Consider the following 26,081-nt stretch of genomic DNA (forward strand, 5'->3'; position numbering starts at 1 on the left):
GTTAATGTCAGTGGCATAACAGGTACCACACTCACCTATGGTGCATAAGATTAAGGGTTCTATTCCCACAGCAGTTCGATGGATTGCTGACAATACAATGTAGCATAAGGGGTGTGCAGCCTTCCTAACTGTGTCAACATTCAGATGTGACATTAAACTGAGTTCCCATCTGCTTGAGTTGGTGGCAGCTCAGGTAGATGTAAATGATCCCAGGGCACCTATCAAAAAGAGTAGGAGATGCCCTGGCCAAATGTCCTGTTGTAGTATGACTACCAGCCTTGGTTTCCACTGAAAAGAGGCCACTAGCTTAGTGGTACTAACCTGATCAACAAAAAGAATAAATAAATAGTCTGTAGTTCTTAGTATTAGTTTCATTCTGAGATTACTGTAGACAGGTAAATGTACATATTTAACAACTAAACTGTATTCCAAAGGGATGGTTGTTTTGGGTAACTCTTTGTACAAACTACAGGGCTGAATTAGTTTTGCTGTGATACTACATAAACTAATAAAACACTCTGATTTTTGGCCTGTGAAGTATTGCTTTTATAGATAATTTCAGAACAGTCTGAAAATAAAATAAAATAAAAAATGACTACTACTCTTTACACTCTGGAATAGCCCCTTGGTGCTGTGCATTCCTGGCCCCAGCATGTCCCGACCTCTAGAACTCTCCAACTTGCTTTTCCTGCACTAGGACTTACAAACCTGCCTACCTGTCGACCAAGGACACTTTCAAAACTACCTGTTGTCTCATCTTACTGCCTTCATATCCCTGTACCCTTTCATGAAAGGAAACAAGGAACTCTCCAACTTGCTTTTCCTGCACTAGGACTTAAGAACCTGCCTACCTATCAACCAAGGACACTTTCCAAACTACCTGTTGTCTCATCTTACTGCCTTCATACCCTGTACCCTTTCACAAACGGAAGAAAGCAAGTATGTTATTTACTAAAACTGGCACTAAAGCTGACGTTAGTAATCTATCACTTCTAAGTAGTTTACGGCACGCTTCCCAGCCAAGACAGCCAGCAGTCATACCCCACCTTTATCCTCTACCCTTTAACAGTGCACCTTTTCCTCTCCTTTATTCTAACCCCCTTTTAACTGATAATATTGACATCCTTAATCCGTGGCCAGCCATCTCCCAAAATGAACTACTGTTGTAATATACTTTCTGTCCACTAGGTGGCATCATCATCCAGTACAACCTTTTATACATCTATCCCACTATTTTACAGTACAACTATATTCCATCCCTGACATCTAATACTTGCTCTTGGCATTATCCCACTTTATCCTCTTACTATAAGCACCCAGCTATCCTAATATGATTGCAACCAGTGTATTCCTTAGGTCTATACTTTCCCACATCTTGACTTACCTTCAGTAGTCAGCATTTTGCTGATTGTTCTTCTTGAACTGCTCCCTTCACTTGTCTCTATCCGCTCTGTTCACCCTGCAGGCTCACTCCGCTCCCCTACCCTACCCCCAAATCTCACCCACCCAGTACTTCTAGACTTATAGTCCAAATAACCCCCCCCCCTACAACAGCCTATCATCATCCCTCAGGCAAAAAGTCCACTCACACTTCCATACCACACCCTCCTGCTTACAACCATCCCCTCTCCTAACCCCACACAGACCATGCAAGGCATACTTGCCACTACTACTACTAACTGTCACAACTATAACATACACCACATCCATACACTCTAACATACCATTAAACACTACCTTCCAAATAACAACCCCCCCCACACACACACACACACATACACATAAAAATATAGTAATCTGCTCCACACTATTTAACAATAGCACATTATTTTATATACACAAAACACTAACCACACTACCTCTCAATAGACAGTATCTAGAAAACATACAGGCATAGTTCACGCCATAAAACTCATGCTATTCCTCAAAAAATGGCTACTAATCTCAGGAGATATTCACCCCAACCCAAGTCCATGCAATCCAATTCTCTCACAAAAACAGAAATCAGATCTACTTATTATTAACCTAAACTCAAGAAGTATATTCAACAAACGACATGACTTACACGCATTCATAGCCCACTACTCCCCAGATATACTAACCGTTACTGAGACCTGGCTAAAACCTACCACACAAAAATGAAGAAATTATCCCCAGGTTATAACATCCTAAGGCAAGACAGAGATACCAAAAAGGGGGGCAGAGTTGCAATCATATTTAAAAATACAATTAACCTCCAGCCTCTGAAAACCCCACTTCCCAAATTTCAGAATGCTGAAATGTTAGGCTCCATTATGTCCCTCAAAAACAAAAAGAGAATCAACATCCTCTGCAATTATATTCCTCCAGGAAATAACTCACCTGTAATAGAAGATATATTACAATGGGCTACAATAAACCTACCTCAAGAAACCATTCAGCTAGGCAACCTAAACCTAGACTGGCTAGTTGCAACTCCAACAATCCCTCACACCATATTAACCTATTCAGTTTCTCACAATTGATCCAAGAACCCAGCAGAGTTGACAAAAAATCCAAAAGAGCCTCCATTCTCGATTGGCCTTCAGTTAATCTCCCCAAAGAAAATTATCATGTGGGTTGCCTACCCGATGAACTGAGTGACCACTGCCTCACATTCCTCCTTTGTATACAAGTAAATACACCCAAACCAATACTGTTTAAGGAAACTAGAGATGAACGCAAGGTAAAGCCACAAATTCTTAGCATGTTACAACAATCTGACTTGTACCCACTAAAAACTCTACCATTAGACCAGGCAGTTGAGTTATTCAATAGTACTTTTATGAATGTTCTAAATATACTAGTTCCCATCAGGAAACTGAGAACTAAAGTTAACTATGCCCCTTGGCTAAATAGGACAACAAAAGCATTACTAAAAGCCAGAGACAATGCCTGGAAGAACTGAAAAAAGAATAACAATAACCAAGAAAGACAAAAATATCAACAACTTCAGAATCAGGCCCAAAAAACAAACAAAAATGGATAAACAAAACTACTTCCTAGACATCCAAAACAAACATTCCAAAAACCCCCAAAAGTTCTGACAAGCTATTGATTCTCTTCTAAAACCCGGCAAAACTACCACCCCAGCTCCCAACACCAATACTGATAATGAAAGCATAGCTTCTCAATTTAACTATCACTTCACAAAATCTATTCTCTCATCATTTAGCCAGCTATCCAACAATAACTCTAAATTCACCCCAGCTCTAGATCAAAATAACATACCCACCTTTACACTCTCACCTATACCAACCTCCACAGTTAGAAAACTACTCTCTAAACTAAAACCCACCACTCTCACAGCAAACGGTCTACCCACTAGTTTCCTAAAATTAGCTGCAGAGTCGCTAGCCTACCCTGTTTCAATTCTTATAAATTGCTCTATAAAAGAAGCTTACATCCCCCAGCTATAGAAAGTGTCATGTATTATTTCCCTACACAAGGGCGGCAACTCCTATGAACTATCAAACTATGGTCCATTGCTATCCTATCCTCCCTTTCCAAGCTCCTGGAGAAATGCATTCACACCCAGGTAATACACTTCTTAACCTCACATAATCTCCTCTCCCTCACACACCATGGCTTCTGCCCAAACCACCGTACAACTATCGCTCTTCTCTCCTTTACCAACCAGGTTAGCCAACTAAGAAACAACAACAACTTCGTATCAGCCATATTCTTAGATCTATCTAAAGCATTTGGCATGGTCTCCCATAACCTACTCTTAGACACTTTATCCACCATGTCCTTCTACTTCCTGGTTCAAAAACTATCTCTCTGATAGAAAACAATCAGTCAAATGGCAAGGTATACTATCCCCACTACTACCAACTACTATAGGCATTCCTCAAGGATCAATACTAGGTCCTCTACGATTCACCATTTTCACTAACAAACTGCATGCCTCCACCCTGCATGCATCACTTATACAGTATGTAGATGACTCCACACTAATCTGCTCAGCCCCATCCATAACCACTCTTCAAAAGCTTACCTAAGAATTCTTCTGCTCTGTGGAACAATGGATTACTGATATCCAACTTATTTTAAACCCCAACAAAACCAAATTACTTCTTTTTACCCTCAATAAATCCAAAACCACACCTCCTTCCTTCACTATCACCTCCATAGAAAGGTACATAAAAAAAATTAGGAACCTTATACATACACAAAAAGTTCCTATCAGACCAAGCACAAATCTCCCTAGCCCAAACCCACCTCTTGTCTACCCTAATGTATGCATCACCAATCCTAATTCATATCAGGAAAACAGACATAGACAAACTAGAATCATGTTACAATAAAATTACAAAATTCGCCAACAACTCCACTTTTAGAAGTCATCACTGTCTTTCCCTAAAGGAACTAAAGTGGTTAGAACTCCCTCAGCTAATTAATTACCACCAACTAGTGCTCAACTTCAACATAATAAGGAACCCCACAAAACTCCAGCCCTAAATCAACTACTAAACCAATATTCAACAAACCGTCCTCTACGCTCATCCAACAAAACCCTGCTCTGTATATCCAAAGCCAACAATACTGCAGGAAAGCTCTTTTCTCTCACACCATCGCTAGGGAATGGAATAACCTCCCCCAAAATATCTCCTCAGCACCATCTATCTCACTTTTCAAAAAGTCGCTTAAGTCACACCTCCTGCAGTCATGGCTCTGTCCTTGCATCACATAAATGTTTTCCTGTTCTCCTCCTAATCTTGCTACCCTCCTGTCTTCTCTACTGACCATCTCTAATATACAGTACTCAAAAACTCCTATACAGGGCCTACTATCTTGCAAATTATTTTTATCTGGTGACATGTCTCCTTAATGGCATCAATTTTTGATTGCATCACTCAATGTGTGTTTTGTCCTACCAGTGCTGACATCCAGGGTCTACTAAGCTAAGCTAAGCTTGCTTATAACAAACTATTGTATGATATATCTCTTTGATTGTAAACATATCTCTGTACCGAATTGTTTTATTGTTGTAATTGTGTTGTTGTGGAGCTTTTCTCCCCGGGCTTCCGCTGAAAATGGACCTCACTCCAGTTGGACTTTCCCTGTAAACAAATGTAAAATAAAATAAAAAAAAATAAAAATACTATAGGTCCCCCATCTCTTTGAAGTGACAGCTTACTGGCAAAGATGAATAACAATGCTAATACATTTTACTGACAAGTTTGACATCTCAGGAAGAATATATGGCATGGTAATTAAGGACTACAGGTCTGACTATTTCATGAAATCCAGCTATTTTACATTGCTTGCTTTCTTTGAAGAACATTTAAATTTATAAAAAAGTCTTAAGCAGAAATCACAATCATTCAGCAAAAAGGGGAAAAAAAAGGACACAGCTTCTAAACATTATGAAGTCAATGACTCTCAACACTGTCACTGCATTTAAATGAAGAAAAGCACTTCCTTATATATAGAATTAATTATATAAAGGAGAGACAAACTACACTGTGGGAAAAAGACAAAATGTCTGAAAAACCAAGTCACGTCAGTAGAGCAGGTCCTACAAAGTCAATTTGGGTGCAAAACAAATTAAAGTGCAATAAGAAACATTTGCAGTAATTTTGATGGTCTAAAAATGTCTTGGGAGTTCGACAGTGGGTATTTCCTGTAATGACTCTGTGTTTGAAGTGCTCTGAGCATTTGGGCTACCCTACAGGTGGACAAAGTTTGATTTCTCAAGCGTCAATTGCCCAAAACTGAAGACACTATGGTTCTGGGCACCTTCACAGGAAATCATTACAGATGAGGTGTGCCAGCATTGATGCTCTTTTGAGGTAATTTCACCCTTCTTTGAGTTGGTGTGACCCTCGAGTTGCTGTACATAAGTTTGGGAGTTGAAGGGGCTTGCCTCCTGCAAAAACATTTAAATTGTATTTTTTCATAATTTTTTTTGGGAGGGGGATTCACAGTTCAGTGATTCCAATTATTAGTGGTTTGATCTTCATTGCCCTTATACTGGAAGCATAAAATTGTTTAGTTTGGGTAAGTTAATAGGCTGACTAACAAAGTGTGGCTATGAGTAAGGAATGGCTGTATGAAATGCAATGACGTGTCTTTATTTTATTTATCTGTATGTGTATTAACCAAATAAATGGTCTGATCTAAATGGATCTTTTTCACCTTGACCTGCAAAGTTATACATAAAATTATCATGTATGCATGCAAAATAAATAAATAAATAAAATATTGCAGTAATAAAAGTATATATTTTATATCATACAAGAGCATATAAGGATAAATGAGTAGTTATTCTTTAAGAATTCATCATTGATGTACATCATACTGTGAGGATTGTCTGACTGCATTGGTCTGCTACTTCTGTGATAAGCAGATTATTTGTAAAACAGAGTGACCCACTAAATTATATTTCTTGCTAATGCAAGATGTTGTTTATTTCTTTTTTAAAGTGCTGTTTGCACTCTAGTTGTACAGCTCCACTTGAATTGTAACTTTCTCTGCTTCCTGTATCCCTCCCTATTGCATCTGTCATGCATTTCTTTCTGTATAAAATAGCAATAACCCACGCCTGGGTGTGGGTAATGCTGGATTTACCCACGGTTGGTGTGGTTTGGTCATGAGGCAAAGCCCGAGTGGCCAAACAAAGACAACCATGGGTAAATCCAGCATTACCCACACCCAAAAGTGAGTTATTGCTATTACACAATGACATTATTTAAGAAAAAAAATACTTACTTTTCTTAAATAATTGTATTGTATAATGCCTCCTTGCTGCCCTTCCGCAGCTGTCTGGTATTCTGCAGCAGTTCTGATGTACTGTGCATGCATATGCTTATGCAGTACATCAGCGCTGTGGGTGGAAGCAACGGAGAAAGCAAGATCTCCGTTGCTTTTTACAAACTGTCTCGCTATGTTAAAGGAGTTTAACATAGCGAGACAGCTTTAAAAAAAGCAACAGGGAATCTCCGTTGCTTTTTACAAACTGTCGCGCTATGTTAAAGGAGCTTAACATGGCGAGACAGCTTTAAAAAAACAACGGAGAAAAGAAGATATCCGTTACTTTTTATAAAGATATCTCGTTATGTTAAACTCCTTTAACATAGCGAGACAGTGTTTAAACAGCAACAGAGATTTTGCGTTCTCCGTTGCTGTAAAAAAAGACTTATACTAATGGAAAAAGTCCGGACGACCGGACTATTTCCATTAGTATAAGTCTGATTTGTAACGTGCATGCTGGCCAATCACCGTGCACATTTTGGAATATTAATGGGGGGTCGTTGTATAAGTGGTAATACTACACATATTGTATTGTGCAATATTGTGTAACAGTAACTGTATGATGAGATTTGTAACTAACTGACCCAGGTCATGGATGAAAATGGTCTGAGAACCAGACCACTAACCCAGTCAGCAAAGTAAATAAATAAATAGATACATCACTCAATGAATAGGATGTAAATCAAGTCCTAGGAAAGATAATAAGGATATTAAGGAGGGGGAGCTGCATTTAAGAAATAGGGAAAGGCCAATGAGCATAAGCCAAAGGCAAATGTGTATACAGCTCAGCAAAGCTCCTCATGGTGACCTGCAGAGTCCTACAAATGGCCGAGAGAAAAAGAGAGACTTTAGAAGTGTTTAAGTATTGATTCTTTCTTGTTGTATACCTGAAATGCTAATTCCGCCAAAAAAGTGGTTATTCAGTGCTTCTGAGGAACCCTACTGATATCTGCATTGCTCACTGTACTTAAAATTCATTGATGCACTTTAAAAAGCTACTGTTTGTCGTTTTTGCTTGCATATCTGTAACATAATTGTAGGCTACACACTCAGGTGCGCTAGCCTCCTCTGTGTATTTAGAGTTATTTAAGTTGCTGCATTTCTGTTATCTGTGAAAGAAAAATACAAAAAAATAATCTCCCTGCTTTCCCGCATTTCTGTACTAGTCTAGTCCGATTTTCAGGCTTTGCTGAATCCAGAACTGTGGTTAAGGTTCCTATGTTGCCCATATCATACTTGAATAGTTAGGTGGCTTCCTTGTTCACGGTGAGAGAGGGAACTCTAAGCAGCCTATCTGTCTCTGTACGAAAGGTCCCAGCCCAGCAACTTCTAGCTCATTGGCCATATTGGGCTAATTTCTATCCTTTTGTTATCCTTGGTATAAAAATCGCTTAGTGCGGTTTTTGCGCTTGTATACAGCTCAGCAAAGCTCCTCGTGGTGCCCTGCAGAGTCCTACAAGTGGCCGAGAGACAAAGAGAGACTTTGGAAGTGTTTAAGTATTGATTCTTTCTTGTTGTATCCCTGAAATGCTAATTCCGCTGAAAACACGGTTATTCAGTGCTTCTGTGGAACCGTACTGATATCTGCACTGCTCACTGTACTTAAAATTCATTGTTGCACTTTAAAAAGTTACTGTTTGTCGTTTTTGCTTGTATATCTGTAACATAGTTGTAGGCTACACACTCAAGTATGCTAGCCTCCTCTGTGTATTTAGAGTTATTTAAATTGCTGCATTTCTGTTATCTGTGAAAAAAGAAAAATACAAAAAATAATCTACCTGCTTTCCTGCTTTTCTGTGCTAGTCTAGTCCGGTTTTCAGGGTTTGCTGAATCCAGGACTGTGGTTAAGGTTCCTGTGTTGCCCATATCATACTTGAATTGTTAAGTGGCTTCCTTGTTCACTGTAAGAGGGAACTCTGAGCAGCATATCTGTCCCTTTATGAGTGGTCCCAGCCCTGCAACTTGTAGCTCATTGTTCATATTGGGCTAATTTCTCTCCTTTTGTTCTCCCTGCTATAAAAATCGCTTAGCCTGGTTTTTGTGCTTTTATACAGCTCAGCAAAGCTCCTCGTGGTGCCCTGCAGAGTACTACAAGCGGACGAGAGACAAAGAGAGACTTTGGAAGTGTTTAAGTATTGATTCTTTCTTGTTGTATCCCTGAAACGCTAATTGAGCCGAAAACACAGTTATTCAGTGCTTCTGTGGAACCCTACTGATATCTGCATTGCTCACTGTACTTAAAATTCATTGTTGCACTTTAAAAAGTTACTGTTTGTCGTTTTTGCTTGTATATCTGTAACATAGTTGTAGGCTACACACTCAAGTGTGCTAGCCTCCTCTGTGTATTTAGAGTTATTTAAGTTGCTGCATTTCTGTTATCTGTGAAAAAAGAAAAATACAAAAAAATAATCTCCCTGCTTTCCCACCTTTCTGTATTAGTCTAGTCCAGTTTTCAGGCTTTGCAGAATCCATGACTCTGCTTAAGGTTCCTGTGTTGCCCATATCATACTTGAATAGTTAGGTGGCTTCCTTGTTCACTGTGAGAGAGGGAACTCTGAGCAGCCTATCTGTCCCTGTACGAGAGGTCACAGCCCAGCAACTTGTAGCTCATTGGCCATATTGGGCTAATTTCTATCCTTTTGTTCTCCCCGGTAAAAAAATTGCGTAGTGCGGTTTTTGCTCTTATATACAGCTCAGCAAAGCTCCTCGTGGTGCCCTGCAGAGTTCTACAAGTGGCCGAGAGACAAAGAGAGACTTTGGAAGTGTTTAAGTATTGATTCTTTCTTGTTGTATCCCTGAAACGCTAATTCCACTGAAAACGCGGTTATTCAGTGCTTCTGTGGAACCCTACTGATATCTGCATTGCTCACTGTACTTAAAATTCATTGTTACACTTTAAAAAGTTACTGTTTGTCATTTTTGCTTGAATATCTGTAACATAGTTCTAGGATACACTCTCAAGTGTACTAGCCTCCTCTGTGTATTTACAGTTATTTCAGTTGCTGCATTTCTGTTATCTGTGAAAAAAGAAAAATACAAAAAAATAATCTCCCTGCTTTCCTGCATTTCTTTACTAGTCTAGTCCGGTTTTCAGGCTTTGCTGAATCCAGGACTGTGGTTAAGGTTCCTGTGGTTCCCATATCATACTTGAATAGTTAGGTGGCTTCCTTGTTCACTGTGAGAGAGGGAACTCTGAGCAGCCTATCTGTCCCTGTACGAGTGGTCCCAGCCCAGCAACTTGTAGCTCATTGGCCATATTGGGCTAATTTCTATCCTTTTGTTCTCCCCGGTAAAAAAATCACTTAGTGCGGTTTTTGCTCTTATATACAGCTCAGCAAAGCTCCTCGTGGTGCCCTGCAGAGTTCTACAAGCGGCCGAGAGACAAAGAGAGACTTTGGAAGTGTTTAAGTATTGATTCTTTCTTGTTGTATCCCTGAAACGCTAATTCCGCCGAAAACGCGGTTATTCAGTGCTTCTGTGGAACCCTACTGATATCTGCATTGCTTACTGTATTTAAAATTCATTGTTGCACTTTAAAAGGTTACTGTTTGTCGTTTTTGCTTGTATATCTGTAACATAGTTGTAGGCTACACTCTCAAGTGCGCTAGCCTCCTCTGTGTATTTACAGTTATTTAAGTTGCTGCATTTCTGTTATCTGTGAAAAAAGAAAAATACAAAAAAATAATCTCCCTGCTTTCCTGCATTTCTTTACTAGTCTAGTCCGGTTTTCAGGCTTTGCTGAATCCAGGACTGTGGTTAAGGTTCCTGTGTTGCCCATATCATACTTGAATAGTTAGGTGGCTTCCTTGTTCACTGTGAGAGAGGGAACTCTGAGCAGCCTATCTGTCCCTGTACGAGTGGTCCCAGCCCAGCAACTTGTAGCTCATTGGCCATATTGGGCTAATTTCTATCCTTTTGTTCTCCCTGGTATAAAAATCGCTTAGCGTGGTTTTTGCACTTGTATACAGCTCAGCAAAGCTCCTCGTGGTGCCCTGCAGAGTCCTACAAGTGGCCGAGAGACAAAGAGAGACTTTGGAAGTGTTTAAGTATTGATTCTTTCTTGTTGTATCCCTGAAATGCTAATTCCGCCGAAAACGCGGTTATTCAGTGCTTCTGTGGAACCCTACTGATATCTGCATTGCTTACTGTACTTAAAATTCATTGTTGCACTTTAAAAAGTTACTGTTTGTCATTTTTGCTTGTATATCTGTAACATAGTTGTAGGCTACACACTCAAGTGTGCTAGCCTCCTCTGTGTATTTAGAGTTATTTAAGTTGCTGCATTTCTGTTATCTGTGAAAAAAGAAAAAATACAAAAAAATAATCTCCCTGCTTTCCCGCCTTTCTGTACTAGTCTAGTCCGGTTTTCAGGCTTTGCTGAATCCAGGACTGTGGTTAAGGTTCCTGTGTTGCCCATATCATGCTTGAATAGTTAGGTGGCTTCCTTGTTCACTGTGAGAGAGGGAACTCTGAGCAGCCTATCTGTCCCTGTACGAGTGGTCCCAGCCCAGCAACTTGTAGCTCATTGGCCATATTGGGCTAATTTCTATCCTTTTGTTCTCCCTGGTATAAAAATCGCTTAGCGTGGTTTTTGCGCTTGTATACAGCTCAGCAAAGCTCCTCGTGGTGCCCTGCAGAGTCCTACAAGCGGCTGAGAGACAAAGAGAGACTTTGGAAGTGTTTAAGTATTGATTCTTTCTTGTTGTATCCCTGAAACGCTAATTCCGCCAAAAATGCAGTTATTCACTGCTTCTGTGGAACCCTTCTGATATCTGCATTGCTTACTGTACTTAAAATTCATTGTTGCACTTTAAAAAGTTACTGTTTGTCATTTTTGTTTCTATATCTGTAACATAGTTGTAGGCTACACACTCAAGTGCGTTAGCCACCTCTGTGTATTTAGAGTTATTTAAGTTGCTGCATTTCTGTTATCTGTGAAAAAAGAAAAATACAAAAAAATAATCTCCCTGCTTTCCCGCCTTTCTGTACTAGTCTAGTCCAGTTTTCAGGCTTTGCTGAATCCAGGACTGTGGTTAAGGTTCCTGTGTTGCCCATATCATACTTGAATAGTTAGGTGGCTTCCTTGTTCACTGTGAGAGAGGGAACTCTGAGCAGCCTATCTGTCCCTGTACGAGTGGTCCCAGCCCAGCAACTTGTAGCTCATTGGCCATATTGGGCTAATTTCTATCCTTTTGTTCTCCCTGGTATAAAAATCACTTAGTGCGGTTTTTGCACTTGTATACAGCTCAGCAAAGCTCCTCGTGGTGCCCTGCAGAGTCCTACAAGCGGCCGAGACAAAGAGAGACTTTGGAAGTGTTTAAGTATTGATTCTTTCTTGTTGTATCCCTGAAACGCTAATTCCGCCAAAAACGCGGTTATTCAGTGCTTCTGTGGAACCCTACTGATATCTGCATTGCTTACTGTACTTAAAATTCATTGTTGCACTTTAAAAAGTTACTGTTTGTCATTTTTGCTTGTATATCTGTAACATAGTTGTAGGCTACACACTCAAGTACCCTAGCCTCCTCTGTGTATTTAGAGTTATTTAAGTTGCTGCATTTCTGTTATCTGTGAAAAAAGAAAAATACAAAAAATAATCTCCCTGCTTTCCCGCCTTTCTGTACTAGTCTAGTCCGGTTTTCAGGCTTTGCTGAATCCAGGACTGTGGTTAAGGTTCCTGTGTTGCCCATATCATACTTGAATAGTTAGGTGGCTTCCTTGTTCACTGTGAGAGAGGGAACTCTGAGCAGCCTATCTGTCCCTGTACGAGTGGTCCCAGCCCAGCAACTTGTAGCTCATTGGCCATATTGGGCTAATTTCTATCCTTTTGTTCTCCCTGGTATAAAAATCACTTAGCGCGGTTTTGCGCTTGTATACAGCTCAGCAAAGCTCCTCGTGGTGCCCTGCAGAGTCCTACAAGCGGCCGAGAGACAAAGAGAGACTTTGGAAGTGTTTAAGTATTGATTCTTTCTTGTTGTATCCCTGAAACGCTAATTTCGCCAAAAACGCGGTTATTCAGTGCTTCTGTGGAACCCTACTGATATCTGCATTGCTTACTGTACTTAAAATTCATTGTTGCACTTTAAAAAGTTACTGTTTGTCATTTTTGCTTGTATATCTGTAACATAGTTGTAGGCTACACACTCAAGTGCGCTAGCCTCCTCTGTGTATTTAGAGTTATTCAAGTTGCTGCATTTCTGTTATCTGTTAAAAAAGAAAAATACAAAAAAAATCTCCCTGCTTTCCCGCCTTTCTGTACTAGTTTAGTCCGGTTTTCAGGCTTTGCTGAATCCAGGACTGTGGTTGAGGTTCCTGTGTTGCCCATATCATGCTTGAATAGTTAGGTGGCTTCCTTGTTCACTTTGAGAGAGAGAACTCTGAGCAGCCTATCTGTCCCTGTACGAGTGGTTCCCGCCCAACAACTTGTAGCTCATTGGCCATATTGGGCTAATTTCTATAATTTTGTTCTCCCTGGTATAAAAATCGCTTAGCACGGTTTTGCGCTTGTACACAGCTCAGCAAAGCTCCTCGTGGTGCCCTGCAGAGTCCTACAAGTGGCCGAGAGGCAAAAAGAGACTTTGGAAGTGTTTAAGTATTGATTCTTTCTTGTTGTATCCCTGAAATGCTAATTCCACCGAAAACGCGGTTATTCAGTGCTTCTGTGGAACCCTACTGATATCTGCATTGCTTACTGTACTTAAAATTCATTGTTGCACTTTAAAAAGTTACTGTTTGTCATTTTTGCTTGTATATCTGTAACATAGTTGTAGGCTACACACTCAAGTGCGCTAGCCTCCTCTGTGTATTTAGAGTTATTTAAGTTGCTGCATTTCTGTTATCTGTGAAAAAAGAAAAATACAAAAAATAATCTCCCTGCTTTCCCGCCTTTCTGTACTAGTCTAGTCCGGTTTTCAGGCTTTGCTGAATCCAGGACTGTGGTTAAGGTTCCTGTGTTGCCCATATCATGCTTGAATAGTTAGGTGGCTTCCTTGTTCACTGTGAGAGAGGGAACTCTGAGCAGCCTATCTGTCCCTGTACGAGTGGTCCCAGCCCAGCAACTTGTAGCTCATTGGCCATATTGGGCTAATTTCTATCCTTTTGTTCTCCCTGGTATAAAAATCACTTAGCGTGGTTTTTGCACTTGTATACAGCTCAGCAAAGCTCCTTGTGGTGCCCTGCAGAGTCCTACAAGCGGCCGAGAGACAAAGAGAGACTTTGGAAGTGTTTAAGTATTGATTCTTTCTTGTTGTATCCCTGAAACGCTAATTCCACCAAAAATGCAGTTATTCAGTGCTTCTGTGGAACCCTACTGATATCTGCATCGCTTACTGTACTTAAAATTCATTGTTGCACTTTAAAAAGTTACTGTTTGTCGTTTTTGCTTGTATATCTGTAACATAGTTGTAGGCTACACACTCAAGTGCGCTAGCCTCCTCTGTGTATTTAGAGTTATTTAAGTTGCTGCATTTCTGTTATCTGTGAAAAAAGAAAAAAATACAAAAAAAAATCTCCCTGCTTTCCCGCCTTTCTGTACTAGTCTAGTCTGGTTTTCAGGCTTTGCTGAATCCAGGACTGTGGTTGAGGTTCCTGTGTTGCCCATATCATGCTTGAATAGTTAGGTGGCTTCCTTGTTCGCTGTGAGGGAGGGAGCTCTGAGCAGCCTATCTGTCCCTCTATGAGTGGTCCCAGCCCAGCAACTTGTAGCTCATTGGCCATATTGGGCTAATTTCTATCCTTTTATTCTCCCTGGTATAAAAAATTGCTTAGTGTGGTTTTTGCGCTTGTATACAGCTCAGCAAAGCTCCTTGTGGTGCCCTGCAGAGTCCTACAAGTGGCCGAGAGACAAAGAGAGACTTTGGAAGTGTTTAAGTATTGATTCTTTCTTGTTGTATCCCTGAAACGCTAATTTCACCGAAAACGCGGTTCTTCAGTGCTTCTGTGGAACCCTACTGATATCTGCATGGCTTACTGTACTTAAAATTCATTGTTGCACTTTAAAAAGTTACTGTTTCTCATTTTTGCTTGTATATCTGTAACATAGTTGTAGGCTACACACTCAAGTGCGCTAGCCTCCTCTGTGTATTTAGAGTTATTTAAGTTGCTGCATTTCTGTTATCTGTGAAAAAAGAAAAAATACAAAAAAATAATCTCCCTGCTTTCCTGCCTTTCTGTACTAGTCTAGTCTGGTTTTCAGGCTTTGCTGAATCCAGGACTGTGGTTAAGGTTCCTGTGTTGCCCATATCATACTTGAATAGTTAGGTGGCTTCCTTGTTCACTGTGAGAGGGAACTCTGAGCAGCCTATCTGTCCCTGTACGAGTGGTCCCAGCCCAGCAACTTGTAGCTCATTGGCCATATTGGGCTAATTTCTATCCTTTTGTTCTCCCTGGTATAAAAATCACTTAGTGCGGTTTTTGCTTGTATACAGCTCAGCAAAGCTCCTCATGGTGCCCTGCAGAGTCCTACAAGTGGCCGAGAGACAAAGAGAGACTTTGGAAGTGTTTAAGTATTGATTCTTTCTTGTTGTATCCCTGAAACGCTAATTCCGCTGAAAACGCGGTTATTCAGTGCTTCTGTGGAACCCTACTGATATCTGCATCGCTTACTGTACTTAAAATTCATTGTTGCACTTTAAAAAGTTACTGTTTGTCATTTTTGCTTGTATATCTGTAACATAGTTGTAGGCTACACACTCAAGTGCGCTAGCCTCCTCTGTGTATTTAGAGTTATTTAAGTTGCTGCATTTCTGTTATCTGTGAAAAAGAAAAACTACAAAAAAAATCTCTGCTTTCCCGCCTTTCTGTACTAGTCTAGTCCGGTTTTCAGGCTTTGCTGAATCCAGGACTGTGGTTAAGGTTCCTGTGTTGCCCATATCATACTTGAATAGTTAGGTGGCTTCCTTGTTCACTGTGAGAGAGGGAACTCTGAGCAGCCTATCTGTCCCTGTACGAGTGGTCCCAGCCCAGCAACTTGTAGCTCATTGGCCATATTGGGCTAATTTCTATCCTTTTGTTCTCCCTGGTATAAAAATCACTTAGCATGGTTTTTGCGCTTGTATACAGCTCAGCAAAGCTCCTCGTGGTGCCCTGCAGAGTCCTACAAGCGGCCGAGACAAAGAGAGACTTTGGAAGTGTTTAAGTATTGATTCTTTCTTGTTGTATCCCTGAAACGCTAATTCCACCAAAAATGCGGTTATTCAGTGCTTCTGTGGAACCCTACTGATATCTCCATCGCTTACTGTGCTGAAACTTCATTGTTGCACTTTAAAAAAAGTTACTGTTTGTCATTTTTGCTTGTATATCTGTAAAATAGTTGTAGGCTACACACTCAAGTGCGCTAGCCTCCTCTGTGTATTTAGAGTTATTTAAGTTGCTGCATTTCTGTTATCTGTGAAAAAGAAAAACTACAAAAAAATAATCTCCCTGCTTTCCTGCCTTTCTGTACTAGTCTAGTCCGGTTTTCTGGCTTTGCTGAATCCAGGACTGTGGTTAAGGTTCCTGTGTTGCCCATATCATGCCTGAATAGTTAGGTGGCTTCCTTGTTCGCTGTGAGGGAGAGCTCTGAGCAGCCTACCTGTCCCTCCACGAGAGGTCCCAGCCCAGCAACTTGTAGCTCATTGGCCATATTGGGCTAATTTCTATTCTTTTGTTCTCCCTGGTATAAAAATCGCTTAGCATGGTTTTTGCGCTTGTATACAGCTCAGCAAAGCTCCTCGTGGTGCCCTGCAGAGTCCTACAAGTGGCCGAGAGACAAAGAGAGACTTTGGAAGTGTTTAAGTATTGATTCTTTCTTGTTGTATCCCTGAAACGCTAATTCCACCAAAACGCGGTTATTCAGTGCTTCTGTGGAACCCTACTGATATCTGCATTGCTTACTGTACTTAAAATTCATTGTTGCACTTTAAAAGTTACTGTTTGTCATTTTTGCTTGTATATCTGTAACATAGTTGTAGGCTACACACTCAAGTGCGCTAGCCTCCTCTGTGTATTTAGAGTTATTTAAGTTGCTGCATTTCTGTTATCTGTGAAAAAAGACAAAATACAAAAAAAAATCTCCTTGTTTCCCGCCTTTCTGTACTAGTCTAGTCCGGTTTTCAGGCTTTGCTGAATCCAGGACTGTGGTTAAGGTTCCTGTGTTGCCCATATCATACTTGAATAGTTAGGTGGCTTCCTTGTTCACTGTGAGAGAGGGAACTCTGAGCAGCCTATCTGTCCCTGTACGAGTGGTCCCAGCCCAGCAACTTGTAGCTCATTGGCCATATTGGGCTAATTTCTATCCTTTTGTTCTCCCTGGTATAAAAATTGCTTAGCACGTTTTTTGCGCTTGTATACAGCTCAGCAAAGCTCCTCGTGGTGCCCTGCAGAGTCCTACAAGTGGCCGAGAGACAAAGAGAGACTTTGGAAGTGTTTAAGTATTGATTCTTTCTTGTTGTATCCCTGAAACGCTAATTCCGCCAAAAATGCAGTTATTCAGTGCTTCTGTGGAACCCTACTGATATCTGCATTGCTTACTGTACTTAAAATTCATTGTTGCACTTTAAAAAGTTACTGTTTGTCGTTTTTGCTTGTATATCTGTAACATAGTTGTAGGCTACACACTCAAGTGCGCTAGCCTCCTCTGTGTATTTAGAGTTATTTAAGTTGCTGCATTTCTGTTATCTGTGAAAAAAGAAAAAATACAAAAAAATATTTCCCTGCTTTCCTGCCTTTCTGTACTAGTCTAGTCTGGTTTTCAGGCTTTGCTGAATCCAGGACTGTGGTTGAGGGTCCTGTGTTGCCCATATCATGCTTGAATAGTTAGGTGGCTTCCTTGTTCGCTGTGAGGGAGGGAGCTCTGAGCAGCCTATCTGTCCCTCTATGAGTGGTCCCAGCCCAGCAACTTGTAGCTCATTGGCCATATTGGGCTAATTTCTATTCTTTTGTTCTCCCTGGTATAAAAATCGCTTAGTGCGGTTTTTACGCTTGTATACAGCTCAGCAAAGCTCCTCATGGTGCCCTGCAGAGTCCTACAAGCGGCCGAGAGACAAAGAGAGACTTTGGAAGTGTTTAAGTATTGATTCTTTCTTGTTGTATCCCTGAAACGCTAATTCCACCAAAAATGCAGTTATTCAGTGCGTCTGTGGAACCCTACTGATATCTGCATTGCTTAATGTACTTAAAATTCATTGTTGCACTTAATTACTGTTTGTCATTTTTGCTTGTATATCTGTAAAATAGTTGTAGGTACACACTCAAGTAAGCTAGCCTCCTCTGTGTATTTAGAGTTATTTAAGTTGCTGCATTTCTGTTATCTGTGAAAAAGAAAAACTACAAAAAAATAATCTCCCTGCTTTCCTGCCTTTCTGTACTAGTCTAGTCCGGTTTTCTGGCTTTGCTGAATCCAGGACTGTGGTTAAGGTTCCTTTGTTGCTCATATCATACTTGAATAGTTAGGTGGCTTCCTTGTTCGCTGTGAGGGAGAGCTCTGAGCAGCCTATCTGTCCCTGTACGAGTGGTCCCAGCCCAGCAACTTGTAGCTCATTGGCCATATTGGGCTAATTTCTATCCTTTTGTTCTCCCTGGTATAAAAATCACTTAGCGCGGTTTTTGCGCTTGTATACCGCTCAGCAAAGCTACTCGTGGTGCCCTGCAGAGTTCTACAAGCGGCTGAGAGACAAAGAGAGACTTTGGAAGTGTTTAAGTATTGATTATTTCTTGTTGTATCCCTGAAACGCTATTTTCGCTAAAAATGCATTTATTCAGTGCTTCTGTGGAACCCTACTGATATCTGCATCACTTACTGTACTTAAAATTCATTGTTGCACTTTAAAAAAAAGTTACTGTTTGTCATTTTTGCTTGTATATCTGTAACATAGTTGTAGGCTACACACTCAAGTGCGCTAGCCTCCTCTGTGCATTTAGAGTTATTTAAGTTGCTGCATTTCTGTTATCTGTGAAAAAGAAAAAATACAAAAAAATAATCTCCCTGCTTTCCCTCCTTTCTGTACTAGTCTAGTCCGGTTTTCAGGCTTTGCTGAATCCAGGACTGTGGTTGAGGTTCCTGTGTTGCCCATATCATGCTTGAATAGTTAGGTGGCTTCCTTGTTCACTGTGAGAGAGGGACCTCTGAGCAGCCTATCTGTCCCTGTACGAGTGGTCCCAGCCCAGCAACTTGTAGCTCATTGGCCATATTGGGCTAATTTCTATCCTTTTGTTCTCCCTGGTATAAAAATCGCTTAGCGCGGTTTTTGTGCTTGTATACAGCTCAGCAAAGCTCCTCGTGCTGCCCTGCAGAGTCCTACAAGCGGCCGAGGGACAAAGAGAGACTTTGGAAGTGTTTAAGTATTGATTCTTTCTTGTTGTATCCCTGAAACACTAATTCCGCCAAAAACGCGGTTATTCAGTGCTTCTGTGGAACCCTACTGATATCTGCATCTCTTACTGTACTTAAAATTCATTGTTGCACTTTAAAAAGTTACTGTTTGTCATTTTTGCTTGTATATCTGTAACATAGTTGTAGGCTACACACTCAAGTGCGCTAGCCTCCTCTGTGTATTTAGAGTTATTTAAGTTGCTGCATTTCTGTTATCTGTGAAAAAAGAAAAAATACAAAAAAATAATCTCCCTGCTTTCCTGCCTTTCTGTACTAGTCTAGTCCGGTTTTCAGGCTTTGCTGAATCCAGGACTGTGGTTGAGGTTCCTGTGTTGCCCATATCATGCTTGAATAGTTAGGTGGCTTCCTTGTTCGCTGTGAGAGAGGGAACTCTGAGCAGCCTATCTGTCCCTGTACGAGTGGTCCCAGCCCAGCAACTTGTAGCTCATTGGCCATATTGGGCTAATTTCTATCCTTTTGTTCTCCCTGGTATAAAAATTGCTTAGTGTGGTTTTTGCGCTTGTATACAGCTCAGCAAAGCTCCTCGTGGTGCCCTGCAGAGTCCTACAAGCAGCCGAGAGACAAAGAGAGACTTTGGAAGTGTTTAAGTATTGATTCTTTCTTGTTGTATCCCTGAAATGCTAATTCCACCAAAAACACGGTTATTCAGTGCTTCTGTGGAACCATACTGATATCTGCATCGCTTACTGTACTTAAAATTCATTGTTGCACTTTTAAAAGTTACTGTTTGTCATTTTTGCCTGTATATCTGTAACATAGTTGTAGGCTACACACTCAAGTGCGCTAGCCTCCTCTGTGTATTTAGAGTTATTTAAGTTGCTGCATTTCTGTTATCTGTGAAAAAAGAAAAATACAAAAAATAATCTCCCTGCTTTCCCGCCTTTCTGTACTAGTCTAGTCCGGTTTTCAGGCTTTGCTGAATCCAGGACTGTGGTTAAGGTTCCTGTGTTGCCCATATCATACTTGAATAGTTAGGTGGCTTCCTTGTTCACTGTGAGAGAGGGAACTCTGAGCAGCCTATCTGTCCCTGTACGAGTGGTCCCAGCCCAGCAACTTGTAGCTCATTGGCCATATTGGGCTAATTTCTATCCTTTTGTTCTCCCTGGTATAAAAATCGCTTAGCGCGGTTTTTGTGCTTGTATACAGCTCAGCAAAGCTCCTCGTGGTGCCCTGCAGAGTCCTACAAGCGGCCGAGAGACAAAGAGAGACTTTGGAAGTGTTTAAGTATTGATTCTTTCTTGTTGTATCCCTGAAATGCTAATTCCACCAAAAATGCAGTTATTCAGTGCTTCTGTGGAACCCTACTGATATCTGCATTGCTTACTGTACTTAAAATTCATTGTTGCACTTTAAAAGTTACTGTTTGTCATTTTTGCTTGTATATCTGTAACATAGTTGTAGGCTACACACTCAAGTGCGCTAGCCTCCTCTGTGTATTTAGAGTTATTTAAGTTGCTGCATTTCTGTTATCTGTGAAAAAAAAAAATACAAAAAAATAATCTCCCTGCTTTCCCGCCTTTCTGTACTAGTCTAGTCTGGTTTTCAGGCTTTGCTGAATCCAGGACTGTGGTTGAGGTTCCTGTGTTGCCCATATCATGCTTGAATAGTTAGGTGGCTTCCTTGTTCACTGTGAGAGAGGGAACTCTGAGCAGCCTATCTGTCCCTGTACGAGTGGTCCCAGCCCAGCAACTTGTAGCTCATTGGCCATATTGGGCTAATTTCTATCCTTTTGTTCTCCCTGGTATAAAAATCACTTAGTGCAGTTTTTGCACTTGTATACAGCTCAGCAAAGCTCCTCGTGGTGCCCTGCAGAGTCCTACAAGCGGCCGAGAGACAAAGAGAGACTTTGGAAGTGTTTAAGTATTGATTCTTTCTTGTTGTATCCCTGAAACGCTAATTCCGCCGAAAACGCGGTTATTCAGTGCTTCTGTGGAACCCTACTGATATCTGCATCACTTACTGTACTTAAAATTCATTGTTGCACTTTAAAAAGTTACTGTTTGTCGTTTTTGCTTGTATATCTGTAACATAGTTGTAGGCTACACACTCAAGTGCGCTAGCCTCCTCTGTGTATTTAGAGTTATTTAAGTTGCTGCATTTCTGTTATCTGTGAAAAAGAAAAACTACAAAAAAATAATCTCCCTGCTTTCCTGCCTTTCTGTACTAGTCTAGTCCGGTTTTCAGGCTTTGCTGAATCCAGGACTGTGGTTAAGGTTCCTGTGTTGCCCATATCATACTTGAATAGTTAGGTGGCTTCCTTGTTCACTGTGAGAGGGAACTCTGAGCAGCCTATCTGTCCCTGTATGAGTGGTCCCAGCCCAGCAACTTGTAGCTCATTGGCCATATTGGGCTAATTTCTATCCTTTTGTTCTCCCTGGTATAAAAATCACTTAGCACGGTTTTTGCACTTGTATACAGCTCAGCAAAGCTCCTTGTGGTGCCCTGCAGAGTCCTACAAGTGGCCGAGAGACAAAGAGAGACTTTGGAAGTGTTTAAGTATTGATTCTTTCTTGTTGTATCCCTGAAACGCGAATTTCACCAAAAACACGGTTATTCAGTGCTTCTGTGGAACCCTACTGATATCTGCATTGCTTACTGTACTTAAAATTCATTGTTGCACTTTAAAAAGTTACTGTTTGTCGCTTTTCCTTGTATATCTGTAACATAGTTGTAGGCTACACACTCAAGTGCGCTAGCCTCCTCTGTGTATTTAGAGTTATTTAAGTTGCTGCATTTCTGTTATCTGTGAAAAAAAAAATACAAAAAAATAATCTCCCTGCTTTCCCACCTTTCTGTACTAGTCTAGTCCGGTTTTCAGGCTTTGCTGAATCCAGGACTGTGGTTAAGGTTCCTGTGTTGCCCATATCATACTTGAATAGTTAGGTGGCTTCCTTGTTCACTGTGTGAGAGGGAACTCTGAGCAGCCTATCTGTCCCTGTACGAGTGGTCCCAGCCCAGCAACTTGTAGCTCATTGGCCATATTGGGCTAATTTCTATCCTTTTGTTCTCCCTGGTATAAAAATCACTTAGCGTGGTTTTTGCGCTTGTATACAGCTCAGCAAAGCTCCTCGTGGTGCCCTGCAGAGTCCTACAAGCGGCCGAGAGACAAAGAGAGACTTTGGAAGTGTTTAAGTATTGATTCTTTCTTGTTGTATCCCTGAAATGCTAATTCCGCCAAAAATGCGGTTATTCAGTGCTTCTGTGGAACCCTACTGATATCTGCATTGCTTACTGTACTTAAAATTCATTGTTGCACTTTAAAAGTTACTGTTTGTCGTTTTTGCTTGTATATCTGTAACATAGTTGTAGGCTACACACTCAAGTGCGCTAGCCTCCTCTGTGTATTTAGAGTTATTTAAGTTGCTGCATTTCTGTTATCTGTGAAAAAAGAAAAAATACAAAAAAATAATCTCCCTGCTTTCCCGCCTTTCTGTACTAGTCTAGTCCAGTTTTCAGGCTTTGCTGAATCCAGGACTGTGGTTAAGGTTCCTGTGTTGCCCATATCATGCTTGAATAGTTAGGTGGCTTCCTTGTTCACTGTGAGAGAGGGAACTCTGAGCAGCCTATCTGTCCCTGTACGAGTGGTCCCAGCCCAGCAACTTGTAGCTCATTGGCCATATTGGGCTAATTTCTATCCTTTTGTTCTCCCTGGTATAAAAATTGCTTAGCGCGGCTTTTGTGCTTGTATACAGCTCAGCAAAGCTCCTCGTGGTGCCCTGCAGAGTCCTACAAGCAGCCGAGAGACTTTGAAAGTGTTTAAGTATTGATTTTTTCTTGTTGTTTCCCTGAAACGCGAATTCCGCCAAAACGCGGTTATTCAGTGCTTCTGTGGAACCCTACTGATATCTGCATTGCTCACTGTACTTAAAATTCACTGTTACACTTTAAAATTTTACTGTTTGTCATTTTTGCTTGTATATCTGTAACATAGTTGTAGGCTACACACTCAAGTGCGCTAGCCTCCTCTGTCTATTTAGAGTTATTTAAGTTGCTGCATTTCTGTTATCTGTTAAAAAAGAAAAATGCAAAAAAAAATCTCTCTGCTTTCCCTCCTTTCTGTACTAGTCTAGTCCGGTTTTCAGGCTTTGCTGAATCCAGGACTGTGGTTGAGGTACCTGTGTTGCCCATATCATGCTTGAATAGTTAGGTGGCTTCCTTGTTCGCTGTGAGGGAGGGAGCTCTGAGCAGCCTATCTGTCCCTGTACGAGTGGTCCCAGCCCAGCAACTTGTAGCTCATTGGCCATATTGGACTAATTTCTATCCTTTTGTTCTCCCTGGTATAAAAATCGCTTAGCACAGATTTTGCACTTGTATACAGCCCAGCAAAGCTCCTCGTGGTGCCCTGCAGAGTCCTACAAGTGGCCGAGAGACAAAGAGAGACTTTGGAAGTGTTTAAGTATTGATTCTTTCTTGTTGTATCCCTGAAATGCAAATTTCACCAAAAACTTGGTTATTCAGTGCTTCTGTGGAACCCTACTGATATCTGCATCGCTTACTGTACTTAAAATTCATTGTTGCACTTTAAAAAAGTTACTGTTTGTCGTTTTTGCTTGTATATCTGTAACATAGTTGTAGGCTACACACTCAAGTGCGCTAGCCTCCTCTGTGTATTTAGAGTTATTTAAGTTGCTGCATTTCTGTTATCTGTGAAAAAAAAAAAATACAAAAAAATAATCTCCCTGCTTTCCCGCCTTTCTGTACTAGTCTAGTCCAGTTTTCAGGCTTTGCTGAATCCAGGACTGTGGTTGAGTTTCCTGTGTTGCCCATATCATGCTTGAATAGTTAGGTGGCTTCCTTGTTCACTGTGAGAGAGGGAACTCTGAGCAGCCTATCTGTCCCTGTACAAGTGGTCCCAGCCCAGCAACTTGTAGCTCATTGGCCATATTGGGCTAATTTCTATCCTTTTGTTCTCCCTGGTATAAAAATCGCTTAGCGCGGTTTTTGCACTTGTATACAGCTCAGCAAAGCTCCTCGTGGTGCCCTGCAGAGTCCTACAAGCGGCCGAGAGACAAAGAGAGACTTTGGAAGTGTTTAAGTATTGATTCTTTCTTGTTGTATCCCTGAAATGCTAATTCCGCCAAAAATGCGGTTATTCAGTGCTTCTGTGGAACCCTACTGATATCTGCATCACTTACTGTACTTAAAATTCATTGTTGCACTTTAAAAAGTTACTGTTTGTCGTTTTTGCTTGTATATCTGTAACATAGTTGTAGGCTACACACTCAAGTGCGCTAGCCTCCTCTGTGTATTTAGAGTTATTTAAGTTGCTGCATTTCTGTTATCTGTGAAAAAAGAAAAATACAAAAAAAATAATCTCCCTGCTTTCCCGCCTTTCTGTACTAGTCTAGTCCGGTTTTCAGGCTTTGCTGAATCCAGGACTGTGGTTGAGGTTCCTGTGTTGCCCATATCATGCTTGAATAGTTAGGTGGCTTCCTTGTTCGCTGTGAGGGAGGGAGCTCTGAGCAGCCTATGTCCCTGTATGAGTGGTCCCAGCCCAGCAACTTGTAGCTCATTGGCCATATTGGGCTAATTTCTATCCTTTTGTTCTCCCTGGTATAAAAATCGCTTAGTGCGGTTTTTGCACTTGTATACAGCTCAGCAAAGCTCCTCGTGGTGCCCTGCAGAGTCCTACAAGCATCTGAAAGACAAAGAGAGACTTTGGAAGTGTTTAGGTATTGATTCTTTCTTGTTGTATCCCTGAAACGCTAATTCCGCCGAAAAAGTGGTTATTCAGTGCTTCTGTAGAACCCTACTGATATCTGCATTGCTCACTGTACTTAAGATTCATTGCTGCACTTTACAAAGCTACAGTTTGTCATTTTTGCTTGTATATCTGTAACATAGTTGTAGGCTACACACTCAAGTGCGCTAGCCTCCTCTGTGTATTTAGAGTTATTTAAGTTGCTGCATTTCTGTTATCTGTGAAAAAAGAAAAATACAAAAAAAATAATCTCTCTGCTTTCCCGCCTTTCTGTACTAGTTTAGTCTGGTTTTCCGGCTTTGCTGAATCCAGGACTGTGTTTAAGGTTCCTGTGTTGCCCATATCATACTTGAATAGTTAGGTGGCTTCCTTGTTCACTGTGAGAGAGGGAACTCTGAGCAGCCTATCTGTCCCTGTACAAGTGGTCCCAGCCCAGCAACTTGTAGCTCATTGGCCATATTGGGCTAATTTCTATCCTTTTGTTCTCCCTGGTATAAAAATCGCTTAGCATGGCTTTGAGCGATTTTGCACATCGGGCAGCACTGGTTAACCAGGTTTAAACTATTCCCGGCTCCACAAAGTCTACTCTTCACTTTTTCCCTTGGAACTGCTCTAACTCTCAAATTAAACACTCTATTCTAAATCTAAAACCCTGCACTTGCTCATATAAGCAATTTCTATAAGTTAAGCACTAATAATCTAAATAAGCACTTCATCCTCATATACTCCACTTGAGTACTTTATCCCCTATTGGTCCTTTCTGATTCAGTTGCAAAGGAGTTCCCTATACTATTCTAGCATGTCCAAAGGTCAGTTACTGGTTTCCTCTCCAGTCCAGCTGGTGAATCTGGGAATCTTGAGGCAATGTTCCAACTGCCTCATGTACACAGACAACCCTCTCCTCCTCCCAACAAGTACAAATATATGTGAGAGATGCAACCATATAGCCAAACTGGAGACTGAGCTCTCTCGACTCAGTACTAGCGTAACGAGTCAGGAGGGGAAGGTAACCACACACACACCACAAATCCAGTCTCACATAGTCCTACCACAACTGCAGTCCAAACACATAATCACACAAAAACATACTCGGAGGCTCTAAAAAAAAATCTGCCAAAACAGCAGAGACCTCCAAAGCAGACACCCAAGTGACCGCTACCCCAAAACAAAACACAGGCAAGACATAGCTCACAAAGTCAGTCACAGCCCTTAGGTTCATAGGTTAGTACTAGG

Source organism: Protopterus annectens, chromosome 4.part0 (assembly GCF_019279795.1).
Source record: "Protopterus annectens isolate FY-2018-M chromosome 4.part0, PAN1.0, whole genome shotgun sequence".
In the NCBI taxonomy this organism is placed as follows: Eukaryota; Metazoa; Chordata; order Ceratodontiformes; family Protopteridae; genus Protopterus; species Protopterus annectens.